General features: G+C 47.1%; 2 long non-coding RNA genes across 2 annotated transcripts in view; one reads left to right on the forward strand and one right to left on the reverse strand.

Moving 5' to 3' along the window:
• LOC114671418 (uncharacterized) overlaps positions 1–21573 on the reverse strand; it is a 59321-nt gene that overhangs the window by 28234 nt on the left and 9514 nt on the right. The window contains exon 3 of the long non-coding RNA XR_013402149.1: positions 14057–14144. This is a non-coding gene — a long non-coding RNA (uncharacterized LOC114671418). The remainder of the gene's footprint in view (positions 1–14056; positions 14145–21573) is intronic.
• Positions 1060–17598, forward strand: LOC144333478 (uncharacterized). The gene is made up of 3 exons (XR_013402150.1): positions 1060–4403; positions 13388–13517; positions 17501–17598. It is a non-coding gene; the product is annotated as an uncharacterized LOC144333478 (long non-coding RNA).

Genomic DNA, 21573 nt, shown 5'->3' on the forward strand with positions numbered 1-21573 from the left:
AACAAGCCATCCAAGTCACAAGGTTGGCTGCAACAAATGTCTTAGAGGCAGAAGCACACATAAAAGGTTCTAGGAGTTCCAAGAAGGGAACGGAGCCTTCCAGCTGGAGAGCAGGGAGCAGGCATTTGACCCAGGTGACATTTCTGTGCCCCAGACAGCCAAATCCACATGGATTTAGTTCCTGACTTTCCCCGGTGAGATGCACGAACAGGTGATGGAGCAGCTAGGAGCTCCCTCCCTGAAGGCCTGGGAGGGGAGTCAGCTGAAAAGTGTGCCATCCTCCTTAAACCTCCTGCATCGTCAGGCTCTGAGACTCCCCACTCCACCCTCCCCCACACCTGAGAGCTCCCAACATAGTCTGGCTGGATTTCCCTGCAGAAAGGAGTCTCACTGAAGACCCACTGGTGACTTTGGAGCCAGTCTGACTAGGAGAGGGCTTTGACCCCATGCAAGGTGCATGGAGGATCTGAGATCTCACCTCCTCTGCCCTCAAGTCTCCATGAGTCCTTGGACTCTGGGGGGCCTCTCTTATACCTCAGTCATTAAACAAGCATGAACTTGGCCCTCTACTCCCCAGCCCTGGCATAGGTGCTGCATATAGAGCATAGACCTGAATAGGAAGCTAAAATTACACCACTTCTTAAAACCTCTCCCTGAAGACCTCAGGCTTCTCGAGTCTTCTTTCTTTCTTTCACTCCATTTATTGAACAGTTATTGAGACCTACTCTCTGCTAGGCCTGTGGTCTCTCCCTCCTTTCAAAATTCACTTTCTTTGTAGTAGGGCTTCTCAAACCGAGGTGGGTTGACCCTCTGCTGCAGAAACATGAGGGGTTACAGAAGGGTTTCCGAGGCTACCTCACTCTCACTCCAAAGTGAATCAGAGCCCCACCAGTAAATATGGATTCTTAGCCAATGCTTCAGGAACCTGATGAACATTTAAATCTGAGGACCACTGACTTAGAGCTGTTTTCTCTAGTTTTGTCCTGTGTTGTTGCTTCTCATTTCTGAACAACATACTTTTGACAATGCAACAGAATTTGATGTTTCTGCATGGCAGGGCTAGGTCACATTCATCTTCTCTCCTAGGACACCCTTCTTAGTCTGTTCAAGCTGCTATAATAAATATCATAGACTGGGCAGCCCATAAGCAACAGAAATTTATTATTCACAGTGCTGCAGGCTGCGAAGTCCAAGATCAAGGAATCAGCAGTCTTAATACCATCACCTTGGGGGATTAGGATTTCCATATATGAATGGGGGATGCTCGGGAGAGCACTGTCAATGACTAATCAGAATGGATCCCATACATAAACAGTGGTATTCCCAAATCCAGCTTCCTGGGTGTGGCCTCTGCAGTCACTTGGGGCCCTGAATTTACGAGTGTCTATATTTGGTTTGATACTATGCTATGACCATCCTGAAATTTGTACTAATTTTATCTCTGTGTTTGGAACTGGAATATAATGGGACATGGGAATGCACGTGATCAGAGTAGATAAGGGACCCCGTGTGCCTACCATTTCTTGCCAACCCATTGACATATAGCATTTGCAGTGCCCCATGAGTACAGAAATCTGGCGGACTCAGGATCCCGGGCAGTTCAGAAACATTCAAAGCAAGTATAAGGTAAGTGTATAATGTCTATGGCTGAGTAATATTGGAGTCGTAGCTCTAAAAGTCTACATTTCCCATTCAAACCAACCCGCTTTGAAATGACTTTTAGAAACATAAACAATCAAGAGTCCCTATCATACCCTTTTCTTTCCTGTCTTGATTCCCTATATGAGCCAACCATTTATTTATGCTGAAAATGATAACATCGATGGAAAAACAAGATGGGACAATCCATAAATCTTTTTCCTTTCAGTCCTTTCTTACTCATCAGTAAACTGAAGGGAGAGAGAGTTGATAGGATGTGTGCATATCAAGAAGTGAAGGCCAGGCACAGTGGCTCACTCCTGCAATCCAGGCACTTTGGGAATCTGAGGCAGGTGGATCACTTGAGGTCACGAGTTCAAGACCAGCCTGGCCAATGTGGTGAAACCCTGTCTACAAAAAATACAAAAATTAACTGGGGATGGTGGTGCACGCCTGTAATCCCAGCTACTCCAGAGGCTGAGGCAGAAGAACCGCTTGAACTCGGGAGGCGGAGGCTGCAGTAAGCCGAGATTGTGCCCCTGTACTCCAGCCTGGGCAAGACAGTGAGACTCTGTCTCAAAAGAAAAAAAAAGAAATGGAATGACTAATCAGAATGGACTCCATACATAAACAGTGGTACTCCCAAATCCAGCTTCCCGGGTGAGACCTCCACAGTCACTTGGGGCCCTGAACTTACAAGGGTCTTATATTTGGTTTGATACTCTGCTCTGACCATCCTGAAATTTGTACTAATTTTAACTCTGTGTTTGGAACTGGAATCTAATGGGATATGGGAATGTACATGAGCAGGGGAGTAAGGGACCACGCGTGCCTATCATTATGGTGAACAGTAGAGTTAGTTTTGTGAGTTTCCAGTCATGTAGTCATGAATGAGCTATGAAATATAATTGTGTCATTTCAGTGATTCCACCAATTAAATACTATATTTGCAACAAAAACTGGCATTTTACAATATAAAGAATAGTAAAATTGAGGGTAATAATTTCATTTTTAAGTGTTTATTCACTTAGAACTACATTAAATAGCAACTTTAAAACACCATGAGGAACCATGAAAGAAAGGAAAGAACTTTATATTTTAAAACCTTTAATGGCATTTTTTTTCCTGCTGTTTGAAGAAGGGGGCTACATTTTTATTTTGTACTAGGGCCAGCAAATAATATAGCCAGCTCTGGTTATACCCATATAGGTACAGATAAATATCTATCTATGTAATATAGATGCTGTATTGCATCTGTAATATAGCAGATGAATACTGGATGACATTTATCTGGATAATAGTGGAAGAAATTTGCAGATGTCAGAGTTAGAAGCAGTAATATGCTGGAGCTGGCTCCTCCCATTCATACCAGCTCTCAGCAGCCAAGGTGGTGCATCTCACCCAAGTCTGCATTTAATGACATCACATTGTAGCTTGAAAATGGCCATAATGAAAGCATTCACATTGCAGAAATCAGTAGACGCCACTTTTTTTTTTTTTTTAAGATGGAGTCTCACTCTTGTCACTCAGGATGGAGTGCAGTGGCGTGATCTTGGCTCACTGCAACCTCCACCTGCCAGGTTCAAGCAATTCTCCTGCCTCAGCCTCCCAGGTAGCTGGGATTACAGGCACCTGCCACCACACCCAGTTAATTTTTTTTTATTTTTTTATTTTTAGTAGAGATGGGGTTTCACCTTATTAGCCAGGCTGGTCTCGATCTCCTGATTTCAGGTTATCTGTCTGCCTCGGCCTCCCAAAGTGCTGGGATTATAGGTGTGAGCCACTGCACCCAGTCAGAGCTTTTTTATTCCAAAGAGCTGGTGTTAAACCTTTACCAGCATACAATTAATTGGTCAGAGGTTATCTAGTTCAACTTCCTCACGATGACAGAAACAGAGAGGAGAAACAATTATCCAAGGTCCCACCACTTCAAACAAGGAGCTCATCATATTGTTTCTGAGGTCCTAGCATGGAAAAGAGTGATCCCAGGGAGTCCACTGTAAACCAAAACCCAAAATAACTGGCATCCAGAATCCTGGCAGATATCCCAGTGCCAGTCTGGCCTGCTCCTCCCGGCATGATGCATGCCCCCTAGGATACTATTGGGGGTTAACTGGGACTGATTATGTCCTCCTTGGGCTGTCCTGTCACCAGGCAGGAAGGTCAACCTTTGCTTAGATATGCTGGGTCTCACTCCAGAACATGCTTCCTGGCCCATAATTACTTTCAGAGCATGCTGTTTCCACTTAGGGAAACCTGAGCTTCCTTCCAAATGGCACCGGACATGACCCGAAATTATATGTTTGCCTGCCGAAATGGACACACTAGTCAAGCCTGCTGCCTTCAAGTCACAACGGATTAAGTTGTAGGAGGGGGCCATGCTGCTGGGTGAAGCTGAGCTGGAAATAGGGAGCCTCTCATGGGTCTAGAAGTCTGAGTTGTGTTTTCTCCACCCATGCCTGGACCAGCTCCAGGCACAGCTCTGCAGCCTGGGCCGCAGATCAGGGCCATTCTCTGCCTAAAGTCTTTGTTAGTTAATGTGAAACACATTTTCTAATCACCCGTGATGTGGCAGGCATTAGAGATTCAACCCTGAGTGAAACGTTTATCCTGTCTTTATGAGGCTCACAGTCTGACAGCAAATAATTACAATTTAAAGGAGACTGTGATGTAATCCTTGAGAGAAGGAAACATAATGTGTTTAATTCTGGCTCAACGGAGTGGTGTGACAAGAGATGATATTCAACCTTGATACTGAAGGACAGGTAAGACTGAACGCTTTACTGTTTCTTTCTTTCTGGTTTTTTTTTTTTGTTTGTTTGTTTGTTTTTCTGAGACGGACTCTCATGTCTCACTCTGTCACCCAGGCTAGAGTGCACTGGCGTGATCTCAGCTCACTGTAACCTCTGCCTCCTGGAGTCAAGCGATTCTCCTGCCTCAGACTCCCAAGGTGGGACTACAGGGACGCACCACCAAGCTGATGGCTAATTTTTGTATTTTTGGTAGAGACAGGGTTTTACTATGTTGGCAAGGCTGGTCTCAAACTCCTGACCTCAGGTGATCCACACGCCTTGGCCTCCCAAAGTGATGGGATTATAGGTGTGAGCCACCGCGCCCAGCCTCTTTACGGTTTCTAAGCGCTTGCATGAATATCAGTGAATTTGATGCTAATAAGCATGCTATCAAATGAAATAAGAAAGATAGTACTGGAAATAAGGTTCAAGGTGATTTTTCCCATGAATGTGATTTGTAACTGTGTCCCCACCCAAATCTCATGTTGAATTATAATCCCCAGTGTTGGAGGTGGGGCCTGGTGGGAGTTGATTGGATCATGGGGATGGATTTCTTATGAATGGTTTACACCATCCCCTTAGTGCTGTCCTCAAAAATAGTGAGTGACCTCTCGAAAGCTGGTTGTTTAAAAGTGTGTGGCACCTCCCCCTCGCTCTCCTGCTGCTGCTTTCACCATGTGATGTACCTGCCCCCCTTCCCCTTCCGCCATGATCGTAAACTTCCTGAGGCCCTCCAGAAGCTAAGCAACATCAGCACAACACCACCTATAAAGCTTATAGAACCGTGAGCCAATGAAACCTCTTTTCTTTATAAATGACCCACTCTCAGGTATTTCTTTATAGTAATAAAAGAACAGCCTAATACACCCATGGTCATATATGTAGGCAAGGAAGAAAGGGGCTGAAAACACAATAGCTGGGAGAAGACAGCAGATGTTAGTTGCCGTCTAACTAGAAAAGGAGTTTGTCTTGGAAATGAAAGTGAGGAAGGGGTGATTCTTAAGTCCCAGGATCCTGGTACAAGGGCATCCCCCACGCTCTTCTCACTGGAAGTTATTGCCTCAGCCCTCTCTCCCACTCTGGCTTCTTTCTGCAGCCCCTGGTTCCCTCAATGCTGGAGACTCAAAGTCTATAATCAATGGTTGGCAGGATTGGTTCCTTCTGAGGGACATGGGAGAAGAATCTGCTCCAGGCCTCTCTCCTTGGCTTGTGGACGACCATCTTCATGTCATCTTCATTCTACATGTGTCACTGGGCACAGATTTCTCCTTTTTTTTTTTTTTTTTTTTTTTTTTTTCGAGACGGAGTCTCGCTCTGTCACCCAGGCTGGAGTGCGGTGGCCGGATCTCAGCTCACTGCAAGCTCCGCCTCCCGGGTTCACGCCATTCTCCTGCCTCAGCCTCCCGAGTAGCTGGGACTATAGGCGCCCGCCACCTCGCCCGGCTAGTTTTTTGTATTTCTTAGTAGAGACGGGGTTTCACCGTGTTAGCCAGGATGGTCTCGATCTCCTGACGTCGTGATCCGCCCGTCTCGGCCTCCCAAAGTGCTGGGATTACAGGCGTGAGCCACCGCGCCCGGCCAGATTTCTCCTTTTTATAAGGACACTAATCATATTGGACTAGGGCCCACTCCTAATGACCTCACTTTAACTTGATTACCTCTGTAAGAACCCTATTTCCAAATAAGTCCCATTCTGGGGTGCTGGGGGTTAGGACTTCAACGTATGAATTCGAGGGGACTATTCAACCTGTAACACAAAGCAAAAATTTCTTCTATTCTCACAATATCCAGTGACTCCAGTCTTCCACCTGTTTCACAGAAAGGTAGAACTAAGCCCAGGCATAACAAGCTGCCTGTCCACTGGCGCTACAGTGAATCCTCAGCAGGAGCCAGAAGCTGACCCAGCACATGGACTCCCAGCCCAGAGTGGTCACCACAGGCTCCTGTAAAGCCAGAAAGCAGAGGCTTCGGAACAGGAGTCTAAGCCCATCCAATACCATGTGGTTTGCTCAGGGAACCATTTATTTACTTTAAAATACAGACATATAGAGAGCTGCATGCTCTCCAACATATGTGAAACAACCTCGGTTCAGATGATCTGCAAAACCCCAAATTGTCCCCATTAGGTTCCCAGGAACTTCTTTGCTGAGCACTACTGGACCTCAAACCCCACGGCCTGGATGGTCTCCAGTGAGTCATTCCGGTCACTCCACAGTCTGAAAATCCATCACATGACCCCCATTCCTGCCCCTCCTTGGCCACATCAGCAGAGCTTTCTAAGTCCATGCTCAGTTCAAATTCAAAAATAATGCTCTTTCCTTTTTTCAAAAGCCTGCATGATCTTCTGGATAATCCTATCCTAGGTCTCCCAAGGGTGACCTGACAATACAGGGGAAGGAATTTAGATTGGAGGCTAGGGAGAACTCCGAATGCACCAGCATAGCTTAGCAAGCTTAGTACCTCTGTGGTGGCCACTGAGCAGCTCTGATCAGCCGCTGGGTTGAAATTCAGGAGATTTCCTGCAGCCATGCTGGCAGGAGACTACTGGCTATGGAAATTCTGAAGCTACACCTGGTTCTCTCTGTGGCTCAACTCAATCTCTAAGCAATGAACTCAACTTCCTGTGTATACCCTATGGAGGAGTAAAGGCTTTAAAATATGCACTGGGGAATCCATTCATACCTCCAAAGGAGCAGGACTTCTTAGGGACCATCACCATAATAACTATCATCACCAGAACTTTGTGATGAACTTGTGAGCTATGACACAGGGTCGAGCTGCAGACAGAGCTTCAGACTGAGTCTTGGCTCTCTGGTTCGCAGTTAAAAGCAGGCACTGTGGAATAAACTGACTCTTAGACTACCAGTGTGTTGGTCATTTGCCTGTTTGGTCTGCTTGCTAGTTCACTTCTGCCCTGTTCCGCATTGCAGAATACTATATTTCTTAGACTTTCCTGCCTGCTGACTTCAGGATAGCTTTGACCAATGGGAGGCATGACAGAAGGCTGGAGGAAGAGGGAGGCCACACTGTTTCTGCCACCCTCTTTCTGCTCTGGGCAGCATCTCAGGGAGTGTCAGCCTCACTCTATGGCCCTAGCTCCCACCACACGGGCCAGCCATGGTCTTCGCTTCTGCAGGTGGCCCCATCGTGGCTGACAGTAAAACCACCTCCCCCTTATTCCTCAGCCCTAGGGAGGAGTGTTGGAAGCTTCCATGTCGTTAATTCCCATTTGGTTTCTCAGCTCTCCCATCTCTGCATAATCAATTCCTTGCGTTCAACTCTCGCTATGTAACACACTCAGAGTGGTTTCTGTTTCCTGCCTGGACCCTGACTAATACAGCAAATGACAGAAATTCAATCAAACTAGCCAGGAAGGAGAAAGAATTTGTTCTTCACAGAAGGAAACCGTGGGAAGGGCAGGGCGCAGCTGGGTCTCAGAGCAATTGGATCCAGAACTATCTGTGTTGCTCATCTCTGCTCCTCTCTACAAGCCAGCTTCCTTCCCCCAGATAGGCTTCCTCCACATTCCTTGGGAAATGGCCCTGAGCAGCTCTTAGACTCGTATCTTCAGGCTCAGTGCCAGAAGCGAAAAACTGTTTTTCCTTCTAATCCAATTTAAAAGATACAAGGTAAGGGCTTCTATCGGTCTAGCTTGGGTCAGTGTCCGCCTCCATGGCCAAGGGACCAGGGAACTGGCTGACAGAACCTACTAGAGTCACAAGGCTGGGGAGTGTCCAAGAAAATGGTGCCAGAGTCCCTTAATAGAGATAAGGCTAGGAGGCACAATCTCAAGGCAAAGACTTCTCACTCTCTCAAGAGAGAAAGGAAAGGGGTGAATGCATTTCCAAGCTATCCACAGCTCCACAAAGGGATACGGCCAGTTTCTGATTCACAGGGGATGTCTTCACACATCCAAGGCATAATCACTGTCCCTGAGAACCTTCCATCCCATAGAAGAAAAGAGAAAAAATTGTCTGCTGGATCCCTCTCATCTGTCTTTCATAGGTCAAAGTTTTCTACATGGGGCACTATCTCCCCATGCTGCTGGGCTGTAGCCTTGCTTGGCATCTTGGGGGCAATCCCTACCAAAGGCATTAAAGAAGCAAGGCAAGCAGTGTGGCGCTTTAACAGAGACTAGAATGGGGAGGCCTCTGAGGATCAGGTTGGCCACAGCAGAAGCAGTAAAGGTGATGTTGGAGCTCAGAATTCACCCCACAGGAGGGAACCCATGGGCAGCAACATGACTGTGGCAACAGACACAGAGGATCAGTCTCCATGAGCAAGCAGTGGGGTCCTAAGAGAGAGGAAAGGTTCAGCAAATCCAAGATGATGCAGACATTAAAGCAATGGGGTGGGAGAGGCAGGTCCCAAAAGAAGGACAGTGCTGTTTTTAGCAGGAAGAGGTCATATAGGGACAAAACAATAGGTTCAGGAATAGGAGCCTGCCAGGTTGAACAACGAAAGGTTCAACCAAAACAAGGTATTTATAGAATGTACACATCAAGGGCAAACAAACAGGTACATGCAATGCAGACAGAGCCTCAGAGGTGGACTTGCCAGAGCTGTGTGAGTGTTTTCCACTTCTCTCCCTCTCTTAACTTTGACCATAGCTCTCCACTCTCATCTTTCCCTCTTCTGAGCACCTTTTCTGGGCAAGAGCCCATCTTAGGCAAATAATGCATGGTCTGTGCCCGCACTCGTATACCTGACTTAAGTACGTCTCACCTCCTCCTCAACCAAGCCATCATCTCCCACCAGTCTCCACGATCCTCTCCTAACTCAGCAGTCCCCAACTGTATTAGTCCTTTCTCATGCTGCTACAAGGACATACCGAAGACTGGGTAATTTATAAAGAAAAGAGATTTAATTGACTCCCAGTTCTGCAGAGCTGAGGAGGCCTCAGTAAACTTACAATTATGGCAGAAGGGGAAGCAAACACATCTTTCTTCACAAGGCAGCAGGAGAGAGAAGAATGAGAGCTGAGCAAAGGGGGAAGCCCCTTATAAAACCATCAGATCTCAAGAGAACTTACTATCACAAAGATAGCATGGGGGAACCTCCTCCATGATTCAATTACCTCCCACCGTGTCCCTCCGATGACACATGGGGATTATGGGAACTACAATTCAAGATGATATTTGGGTGGGGACACAGCCAAACCATATCACCAATCTTTTTGGCACCAGGGACCAGTTTCATGGTGAACCAGGTGTGGGGGGTAGGGGAAGAAACTGTTCCATCTCACGTCATCAGGCATTAGGTTCTCATAAGGAGCACACAATCTAGATCCCTTACATGCACAGTTCACAGTAGGGTTTGTGTTCCTATGAGAATCTAATGACACCACTGATCTGACAGGAGGCAGAGCTCAGGTGGTAATGTTTGCTCACTCCCCCAGTCACCTCCTGCTCTGTGGCCCGGTTCCTGACAGGCCATGGACTGGTGTCTCTATGGCCTGGGAATTGGGGACCCCTGTCCTAACTGGTCCTGCTTTTCTACCTTTGTTTCACTTCAGTGTCTTCTATACAGAGCAACCAGGTGATCCTTTTAAAACCCAAATCAGATCATATTTGTTCCCTTCCTCAAACCCTCCAAAGACTTCCCATCACACCTCAAACAAAATCCATGATCATTGTTCCCCAGTGTGATCTGACCTCCAGCCTCCTGCCTGCCATTCTCCCCTTCACGGCCCCCAGTTTCAACTGCACTGGCCATCTTGCTGTTCTAGAACCCAGGCAACATGCTTCCACCTCAGGGCCTTTGCTCCTGCTCTTTTCCCTCCTTAAACCACTCTTCCTCCAGAAAGCAGTGTGGCTCATGCCCTTGTTTCTTTCAGAGCTATGTCCAAAGTCAGCTCCTCAAAAAGGCGTCCCTGATCACCCAAGCCAAAACAGCACTCTCCTTCACGCTCTTTCCCTTACTCTGTTCCTCTAGTCCTTATAATACCACTTTACCACTCATGACATCAAATTATGGGTGGGGGGTGGGGTGGGGGTGCAGGTTTATTTCTCCCTCTTCTCCCTCCCTTTTAGAATGCAAGCTGCAGGCAGAAAGGGGCTTTGTTATATTCCCCACTGTAGCTAGAACAATGCCTGGCACCACCGGGCTCTCAATAAATATTGGTGCAATAAACGGATTAATCTGGTGGGGGAACAGATTGGTCACCACGGTATGACAAGGGCTGGCATAGACACAAGAACAAGAGCCTTGGGTTACATTCTCCAGCCAGAGGGGTCTGGGAAGTCCCAGAGGGCATAAGCAGCTGGGACTCATCCTGCTTGCAGTTTCCAAACCAGTTCAAAAACAATAGGAGCTTCTGATCAGACAGAGTTGGCCGACAGGGAAGAGCCAAACTGCTTCTGGTGCAGGGCAGTTCAAGGTGAGCTCGATGAAGTCACTTAGGGCCTGTTTTTAAAATACAGTTTATTTTCTATTTTTAAAAATGTTTGTCATCGAAATGTCATGGTGGAAGGGGAGTTTGGGAATCATCTAGGTCAGCTATCCTGCTGCACGGGTCAGGAAACTGCATCTCAGAGACAGAAAATGACTTTTTCCAAGTGACACGGTGAGTTGGTGGCCAAGTCTGCTTCCCTGTCTGGGATGCACAGACACTCTTGGCTTCTCAAGTGCCTAAAGGGTTTGGTCCCAGGGACACTTATCCTTTCAGACAGCAGCTTCTGAGAACCTTTCATGCCAGTATATTGCTAAGGTGAAACCTGGCTACTAGAGAAAGCTTCTCTGTGTTTAAATTCAAATAGTGTGGTTTGTCAGAAGAGTGAGGATTTTACTGCTCTTATTTAAAAAAGGGTTTTGTCAACATCATGAGGGCAAGGACACCTGCCTTATTCACTACGGCATTCTAAGTACTGGCCAGCTGCTGGACACATGGTAGGTACCCAGTCATTATGGTTGAATTAACTGGTTAAGGAAACTAGAAAGTAATTCCTCCAGAAGAAAAAAGTTGAGCATGAAACTTGGTATTCTCTCCATTTTGCATCCATATGGGGGGAAGACACAGGGAGGCTTAGGTTTTAGAATGATGATGGGAGTGTTAGAATGACAAACTAAGGGATTTTCCTGGTTCCAGTAACTCAGTATGGATTAAAAAGCAACAACTTTCATCACTCAGCACTCATGGTGTTTCCTCGATTTACAAAGTAATAAGAGTTGGGGTGAAACTTGAGAGTTATTCATACCCTTGTAGGGTTTGACTTAAGTGGTCATGTCACAAGAAATGTCCTAATAAAGCTTTGATTATGAAGTTACCAATTTTCCATCTGCCATCAATATTAGGGAAAAGGCTACCTTATTGTTCTTAGGAGTTTGCCTCTTTTTCAACTTGCTTTTTACAACTTCACTCATCAATGGTTTTAATAATGTGTTCTATTCCATTCCAGGATGTGGGAGTCAATCATGTGTAACAAAAGGTCACCACTGCCACATGCCCTAAGACATGAACAAACCCCTCATAAGCTGAGTCAGGAGATCTAAATTGATAGCCAGACAGCAGAGGCTGAGGACAGCACCTCCCTCAAAGCCAAGCAACAGGGGTTCCTGGCCTGGGCCATTCTTTAGAGGCCCCACTCCGGCTTTCCTCTGGCCTTGGGGCTCTTCATAGGGCAAGGATTTCACAGGCCCAAGAGAATATACCAGACCAAAGCTCAGGGCTTCCTTCTGAACCATACTCTAGGTTCCTGTCTGGGCCTCTGCCCAGGGTTCCTCCCTACAAGACTAGAGCCAACCACCCATCTAGTGCACACAGACACACACATGCCCCCAGACTGAAGGGGCATCAAGGCTGGGCTGCAAGAGCTGGCACCACCATCACTCCTACCCTTGTGTGCACATAGACACTCTAGATTTGAATTGGGGGCTTGGGTAGGAGAAGCAGAGGGGTAGGTGGGAGCGAGGGACAGTCCTCCCTGCTCCAGTATATTCTAGCTCAGGGCTCTGCAGAGTCTGAAGTTCTAAATTTAGAAGCTGATTGTCTACGTTGTCATAAAAGGTATTGTGTATCCCAAATTATAATTCCTAACACCACCCACAAATAAATGCCAATATCTTACTTCCTACCTGGCTTCATTTCAGTTTGGTTAACAGTATTTTGTCAAGGAAGAAAGAAAGAACATACAAGTTTGCAGCTTTGCTTATAACTCTTGAATACTTAGCCATATACTATGGAGGAACGAAGTAATGAAGCCCTCCATTCCCACTCCCACCCTGGGCCCCTCTGAAGTCAAGGTTGAGCTGAGAAGGCACTCCTCCCTATGGAGGCCCTGGGAGCCCACTGCTGCAGGGTACAAAGCCTTTGGGGAGGGAGCGGGCAGCACTAATCCCAGAGCAGCCTCCAACCTTTCTCTGAGAGAAGGAATGAGGGGCTTTCCTGGGAAGTGGGTTGCCCTGGTCATTGCAGTTCCTAAAAGTCAGCTGTTTCAAAAAGGGGAAGAGAAGGAGATGAAATCAAAGAGCTTGTGCTGGGGAGGAAGAGGGGGCCTAAATGGACTTTAAAAGGGCCTAGAGGGGTTACTTTCTTTTGCTGATTGTCTACAAGGCTTGGAAGGATTTTGAGGGAAGGTGGAAGAGGTGGAGTAAGAGGGCAGAGGCGCACCTGGTTTTCCCATACCTTGGGGCTGCTTGGCTGAAGGAGTGGCTTGGGCTCTAGGTCAGGTGGCAGCAGAGGTTGCTGGGTCCAGAGGAGTTCCCAGGACAAGACTCTTAGGACTGCCCATCACTTCCAGCACACAGGGCATGCTTCTGAATGAGGCACAGTGCAGTGCCTAGAAGCCACGATATTTCTAGGGGCCCTCAAAAATGTTTTTATTTTAGTTGTCTTTCAAAAATCAAAAGAAAAAAATGAATAGAATACAAATGAGTATACAATCATGAATCCAGCCGGAATTACATTTGTTTTTACACCAATGTAGTCATAAAGTATAAATTTTAATATTCCTCTACAGGGAGAGGACCCATGAGGGCAAAGTGCCCACAGAAGTCATGCTGTGGCCCTGGGCAGCAAGAGGCCTTCTGGGGGCTGCAACCCCATGGGGAAGATGCAGCTCAGATCTGAGGACCAACTCCACCAAAGCTGTGAGTGTAACAGCGGCCAGTTGAATGTAGGAATCCAAGCAAAGCACTTAGCACCAGTTCAGGCACACAGCAATAAGTATAGGGTATCCTGGTAATTGCTCATGACCATTGGCCGCCAATAAATGGTTGAGTATGCTGGGTAAAAGCACAGGCTTTGAAGCCAGACAAATCTAGGTTTCCATCCCTGCTTTGCATCTCACCAAAGCTGTGACTTCAGGCAAGAATCTCAGTTTCTCCAGCTGTAAAATGTGAATAATATCCTCAGAGGACAGTACAGAGCCCCACACACACTAGCTGCTCAATAAATGTTAACAATGAATACTGACAGTTTCAGGACCAGCCAAAAGGCAGGTACCCACAGGGTAAATGAGAAGCATCTCCCATCCCAAAACATCTCTCCTCCCCAGCCTGTCCCTCATTGCTTCAAATCTGCTATGTGAACTGATGTGTGTTAAAATGTAGACAAGATTCCCAAGATCAAAGTAAGACAGTGAACTTGCGGGAAGGGGTGTGAAGGCAGAAGCTTGCCAGAGCCTCACCATGCCTGTCAGCTCAGCATCCAGGAGGCATAAGTAGCACTGGGCAGGGGCTCTGGAATAATCTGAGTGACAGATTCTTGATCCAGGACTAGAAAAAAAGAAGAGAGAGAGAGAGTGAAGGAAAGAGATGGGCTACCACCCAGGGAGAGGCAACATGCAAATGTTTCCACTCTTGCAGGTGATCTTACTACTCAGCCAGATGGGTTGTTCATCTTCCCATTTGCATTAATATGATTAATATGCCCTCCAGAGGTCATTTCATCCTTCCCTCTGCCTCCAGACAGGATGACTAAGAAACCCCAGGGATACCGGAGGACCTACTTGCTTTTAAGGTCTCTAAGGAAGGGGAGTTTCACAGCCCCTTCCTCCTCTGTCCCCGCACATCTTAGGCAGTTTCCAGTTATGCCCCAGAAATGGCATGGAAGCCACAAAACTTCCTAGTGATGTAAAAATCCTACATCAGCCTCTGTCTCCCCTTCTTCTCCTGCCACTTTCTGTTCATCTTAGTTGCACCTCAGAGCTCCCACCTACAGAAGACCCACTTAGGAGGAACCAATTCACAGAGGGCATTTCGCAAATTTTTTTTGTAATTGCTGGATTTTTAAAAATCTTTTTATGCTAGGATAGAAAAAAAACCAGCTGAATCCAGACCAATAATCTGTCTTCCTAAAAAAATTACATTATTGGACTAAAATCAACCAAATATTTTATTTTTAATTTCCCAAACCAAACAACATGTGCAGATCTAGGCTCTAAGTTTCGTCCCCTTCTCCCAAGCAACTCATCCCTGACGCAGAACAAGAGTAAAACCAAACAAACAGGAGAGGAAGGGCGGGCAGAGCAAAGCTCATTCCTTCTGGGACAGCTGCCTGATTTCCATCAGGCCAAGCCTGAGACTTTTGTGGCCCAGCCACAAGGTCGATTATGATTTGGAGGCTGACAGCGCCTCACAGGCATCTACAGAAGCTAGAACCTTCTGATGGCTGCCCACACACAGAGAAAAGCAGGGCTTGTTTCAAATAAAAATCATATCATGAGATTAAGGCATCAATCAGCAAACATCAGGGCTATGCATAAACAACCTTAGAAATAATTTCTTCAAAAGATTTGGCTTTGAAAATTAGCAAATAGGTCCTGGAGAGATAGAGCAACTTGACCAGCAGGGCTAGGAGGCAGGACCTACCTTGTCAGGACTAGGATCCAAGGGGTCCCAATCCCAGCCCTAAGCTGTCTTCATGACCCCACTTGCCTCCCTAACCCCAACTGAAACCCCAGCAGCCAAGGCGAAATTTCTGGGTCTCACTGCACTTGCATTTGAAGCATCAAAACTAAGCCGAACCCAAACCGTCTCCTCCCCCACCCACCTTCTTTCACTCAACAATAGCTAAGTGAACTCAGCTGAAAGTTTCCAAAGAATTTCACTTTGAGGCCAAGCCCAGAGATGGAAACTTTTAGCCTGGGAAGGGAATTTAGCAGGACGCAGGGGAAGGGAATTTAGCAGGACGCAGAGCAAGTGAAAACAGAAGGGTGGAATTAGGCAAGAGAAGGGCATCACAGCTTCTGCACAGCTGTCTCGCCGAGGCCCAACACCATGCCTGGTCCAACCTGCAATTTCCCCCCAACAGCTGCTGCAGTACCTGGCATGTACACAGCCCTGGCAGGAGGGCACTGGTCTTCTACCCCTAGGGTCTCAGTAATGGGGTCTCTGTCCTTTTCGCTCTGTGACTAGACACGCATCACTTCTTTCAGAGATATCACTGATGGCTCTGAGCTGGGCTTTCCCAGGGGTCTGACTATGCCTGGCCTGCTATGGGCGCCACTGGGGGCTGCAGGAAGAGGTACCAAGGCACCTACGGGGTCCCTTGCTAGCCCCAGAGGAGGCCCTCAAATGACTCAGTCTTTAAAGCGAGTGGGACAGATAGAGACTGGAGAGAAATCTCTTCTTACTGGGACAGCCAGACCTCCCATTCGCATCTCCAAATGGACCTAGGCATTTCCCATAGAAAGAATGCTGCTCCAAAAAAGGCTGAGAGTCCGACGGCACCTGCTAGGCGGTTGTCAGAGTGAAATGAAATAATGGCTCAGGGCCTGGTGCTCAAAATGGACCATTGGCCACTAGAACAAAAGCTCCTTGAAGCAGGGCACCAGCTGGCTCTCTATCCCCAGAGCCTGGCACTCTACCTGGCACACAGTGGTGCCTAATTAATCCTAGATGAATGCGCACTCATGCATTGAGAGCAAGTGAAGTGCTGGGGGACCCAGAGGGCCACACACCCATGACCAGCAGCCAGTCCCCAGCTCCAGGACGGTGTAGGAGATAAGGTATCTCTGTAATGTGGAGGCTGCTTCCTGTCAAGGCTGTGACCCTATGAACTTGAGGATCCCCCAGGGAGGATGCCCAGGAAAGAGCTTCCCTCAAGGGTTGAAAGCAATAAGGGGGGCCAATTAGGAGTTCACTGGCAACCCAATCCCTGGGAGACTGATTCACCCTCATGCCCCCTACTGGGCATGAATACTTTACTATGAGTGCCCCTCTCGGAGTGTCTCAAGAGGCAAATTGGATTTTTTTTTTATTATTGATATATTTTTATTTACTTGTGCCTTTTATATTCTGGTAAATATATGTAACATTAAATTTCCCATGATAGCCATTTTTAAGTGTACAATTCTGTGGCATTAAGGACACTGACACTGTTGTACAACCATCACCATCCTCCTTCTCCAGAAATGTTCTAATTATCTCAAAATGAAACTTTCTACCCATTAGATAACAGCCTCCCATCCTCCCCCTCCTCCTAGGCCCCAGCAGTCACTGTTCTATTTTCTGCGTCTGAATTTGACGACTCTGGATACCTCCTACATGTGGAATCATATAATATTTGTCCTTTTGTGTCTGGCTTACTTCATTCAGCATAATGTCTTCAGGGTCCATCCATGTTGGAGCAGATGTCAGAATTTCCTTCTTTTTTGAGGCTGGATAATATTCTATTTGCATGGAAATGCCACATTTTGTTAAGTCATTCATCCATTGATTAACAGTTGGGCTGCTTCCACCTTTTGGCTCTGGTGAATTATGCTGCTATGAACATGGGTGAGCAAACAGAAAGGCGATTTTTGGAAGGGAGGGAAGGGAGTTCTGGGTTAGGGGCCAAGCCAAGGAAAAGAGCACTGAGATCCCTCAACTTGGGGGAAGGTGATAAGGAGAAGCCACACTGACACCATCCTGTCTCTACCTGCCTTTGCACCTTACTGGGAATGGGCTGTAACCAAGGCTAAAACTAAAATGAGTACTATCAGGGAGAAGCACATGCATAGGAACAAAAGCAAACATGATATGAGACTTATTCCATGCCAGGCAATATCCTAACTGCCTTACACATATTAACTCTCTTAACCCTCCCAATGGCCTTCTGCACAAATACTGTCAATGGCCATGTTTTACAGGAGAGGAAAATGGCACAAAGAGATGAAGTCGACTGCTCATGTCACCAGCCAGCAATAGGCAGAGCCAGGATTCGAACTCAGAACTTCAAGTCTGAGTTCTTCAAGTATGTTTGAAGTTCTTCAAGTCTGAGTTCTTCAAGTCTGAGAACTTCAAGTATGTTTAAATCCAGCCCCGGAGGGTGGAGGAGGGGAAATGTTCTCATGCCCTGACCCATCACAACGTCTTCCACCAGCAGAGAGAATGAGGAATTAAAAGTAAAGATTCAGGAAGAATTGGTCTTCCTGAGAGATGTCAGGCCCACTGTGGCTGAAGTCTTGTGGGGTTTAAGAAGCTGTGGACCCAAAAGGGGCTGGAGGGGGTGACTGGTGCTGAGAGGAGAAAGGGTGTAATTCTGAAGCCAGGAGGAGTCCCAGATGGGGAGCCCTCTTGGCAGCCTAGGTTTCTGCGGGTCCACTTGCTTTGGGAACCACAAAGCCAAAATGTAAAGGAATCTATTTTCTAAGGAAAACACATACTTATACATTCTGAGTAATTTCCCGTGGAACAAGGAAAAAATAAACACAACACCCCAAATGGTTTTTCGCTTACAAATGGGTTCAAGTAAAGAGAAGTAGGAGAATAAAATATAGGGTCAGGGGAAAACTCTACTGATTCCAAACCTCAGAAACAGCCTGGAGGCTTGAGAGGGTGGGAGGGACAGGGAGGGTTGGGGACCGAGGTGCCCAGAGTCAGGGGCTTCCTGTCTCTTCTTCTAAGAGCTCCTTGCCCACCCTCAGAGGACCAGAGGAGGAGAAACTGTGGACACACAGCCGTAAGCCCAGACCAGGCTCTACAGCCAAGGGATTGTGTAAATGAGCCACCAGAGGTGGTGCAGGTAGGTAAAGATGAGAGCAGTAGTCCCATTGTCATCAGCTGGGTAGTCAGGGAAGAGCAGGTGGATGAGGGGCCAGGGCCCAAAAAAGGACAATTAAGTAGAAAGCTGCAGACCACAGGCATCATTCAAAGGAACTCATCAAAGAGAAAATGATAAATGACAGCATAATCGTGAACAAATCACGTCACTTTCCTGGGTCCCGCTGAGTCTCCCCTATAAATAATGGGGCGTACACTATTTGATTTCTACCACTGATAATTCCAAATTAGATGAGGGGATAAGTGGGGGGACAGAGTTACAGAATGGGGGACGGGACTGGAGGATGAGTACTGGGGCCTGAGGATGGGCACTCGAGAGCCAAGAGAATTTGGAACAGCTAAGAGTCAATTTGCACTGCAAATCAGACCCAGGGAGAACATCCTGACTGGCAGGGGTCCCAGGTTATTGAAAGTTTGGCAGCACCAACATTCAGAGCAGCTGGCCTGGATTTGCTGTAGCAAAAGATTCACACCATGTGGGGACTGCCAGGTCTCCAGGGCCCCAAGGGCCCCACTCTGCCCAAGGCAGCCTGAAGAGGTTGAGATCCCCTGGCCAGCAGTGACCTACCTGTTCCAACTACACTGCACTTCACTGGTGAAAAGCCCTCTGGCCTCCAGGACCTCATTTGGCCCTCACAACAGTCTGGTAAAGAAGGATGAATCCTCATTCCCATTTTACAGATAAGGAAACTGAGGCTCAGAGAAGACCAGTCTTGGCAAGCCACATGCCTAGCAGAGCCAGGAATGAGCTCATGTCCTGCCTCATTCGAGGAGGAGGCGCCATACGGGGCATGGAGGGGTGTCATTGTTCCCCAGTGTGTGCCTGGTTGCGGGGACAGAATGTCAAAGGCAGGAACCCCATCTTGTCCTCTGCACAGGCCCTAATTCTCTTCCCCCAGGCCCACGGAAAGGTGCTGGAGGCAAGGAGGCCCAATGGGAAGAACACTAGACCCAGTAGACCTGTGTCCAAAGCTGCCTGCCCTTGGGCAAGTCAGTTTCCTCATTTGTAAAAGTAGTGGTTGCACTAGACTAGTAATTTCCAATATTTCAGCATCAGATCTTTGCTTTTCCCCAGTGAATCTCACTAGACCCCTTGCTAAAAGGCCACTCCAGAAGAATCAGAGTAGAAACCTGGCAGGGCTAGATGCTCACCAAATTTCCATCCAGCCCCTGAGGCCCCTCCATAGGACGAAAGTCAATGTGGAATCCAACTTGCAAACCATCCGATTTCCCAGTCGCCTTCAGGGCCTTCATCCCTCTCCACAGAGCCACTTAAGGACACAACTTCTCAAAGCCCGATGTGGCCCTCCACTCTCTTCTCCTACATGCTCAGCCACCACTGAAATGCTGTCAACTTCCAAATCATAATTCCAAGTCACAACAAATGCCTACCCAACACCTACCCTTGGTTGTCTGTATTAGTTGTCTACTGCTGTATAAAAATTTACAACCAAATTTAGCAGCAAACACTTAACATCTCACACAATTTCTGAGGATTGGTAATCTAGGAGCAGCTTAAGTTACTGCTCAAGTTCTCTCATGGGTGGCAGTCATGGGTTCTGTCTCAAGTTCTCTCATGGGTGGCAGTCAAGATGTTAGCTGGGGCTGTATCATCTGAAGGCTTGACTGAGGCTGGAGGATCTGCTTCCAAGATGGCTCACCCTATTCACATACTGGCAAGTTGGTGCTGGCTATTAGCAGGAGGCCTCAGGTCCTTGCAACATGGCCCTCTCACAACATGGCAGCTGATTTCCCCTACAGTGAGTGCTCCAAGGGAGAGCAACCAAGATAGAAGTCACAGTGCCTCTTATTACCTGTCTTGAAAACCAGACGTGATCACTATCACCATAATTCTTTTATTAGAAGCAAGTTACTGAATACAGCCCACAATGAAGGGGAGAGGAATCAAGCTCCACCCTCTTGAATGGAGAAGCATCAAAGAATATGTGGACTTATTTTAAAACCACTACACTGTCCAAGGGCAGACTTATAAACTCCTCCCCCAAACCCAGTCTCTTTCAGCTGGTGCCTATTAAACTGTACCCACTCAAGGTAGCCAGGAGCCTGGGCCATCTCTTCTCTCATGCTCACATCCCTCATGTCTAATCAAACACCAAGTCCTCTCATTCTCATCTCCTAACATCCTAACTACAAGGTAGCAAAGGTGATGGTTAAGAGTATGGGCTTCCTGGCCAGGTGCTGTGACTCACACCTGTAATCTCAGTACTTTGGGAGGTCAAGGCAGGAGGATTGCTTGAGACCAGGAGTTCAAGACCAGCCCGAGAAACATAATGAGACCCCATTTCTACTAAAAGAAATTTATAAATAAATTTTAAAAAGAGTATGGGCTCCCAGACTGAACCCTGGCTCAACCAATTACTAAACTTCCACTTGCCTGTTTCCTCATCTTTAAATGAGGAGAATAGTATCTACCATATTGTGAGGATTAAATACTCCATGTAAAACCCACAGGACAATGCCCGGCATATAGTGAATACTAAATAAATACTTGCTGTCGTATTTCTCAAATTTGCATCTCTGTCCATCTGCACAGGTCTAAGCAATTGTAATCCTTCACCCAGATGATTTACACAGCCTCCTATTTGGTCTCCTTAAATCCACTCTGTTCTCAAATATGTTCTCCACAGAGCATCCAAAGGGAGCTTTGCAAAGTGCATATTCAATCATGTTAAACATCCACCCTCCACCACCATTGCTTTAAAACCCTCAAAGATTTTTAGTGCTTCTTAGGATGAAGATGAAGCCTTCCTCTCACTCTGCACAATCTGGGCCCTTGCCCAAGTATCCAGTCACCTCCTGATAAGTCTCCCTGCTCTTCAGATTTTCATCAAACCCACCATGCTTCTATCTGCCACCAGGCCTTAGCCCATGCTCCCCCAGAGGAAAACTCATGTCTTCCCTCACACCACCTTACTTCACCTAGAAAAAATCTAATCGCCTTTCCTATCTCAACACAGGTGTTATTGTCCAAAGAAACCCTCCCTGACTTCAAAATCTCCTTAGAACACACATCCCAGTCTGTGATTTTTTGATTAACCCCCTCTCTCCCACTGTACACGAAGCTCCACGTGAGCAGAGACCACACCTGCCATTGCTCACCATTCTTTGCTCAGCTCCTAGCCCATGTGTGGCACAAGGT

Source organism: Macaca mulatta, chromosome 12, assembly GCF_049350105.2.
Source record: "Macaca mulatta isolate MMU2019108-1 chromosome 12, T2T-MMU8v2.0, whole genome shotgun sequence".
Lineage (NCBI taxonomy): Eukaryota > Metazoa > Chordata > Mammalia > Primates > Cercopithecidae > Macaca > Macaca mulatta.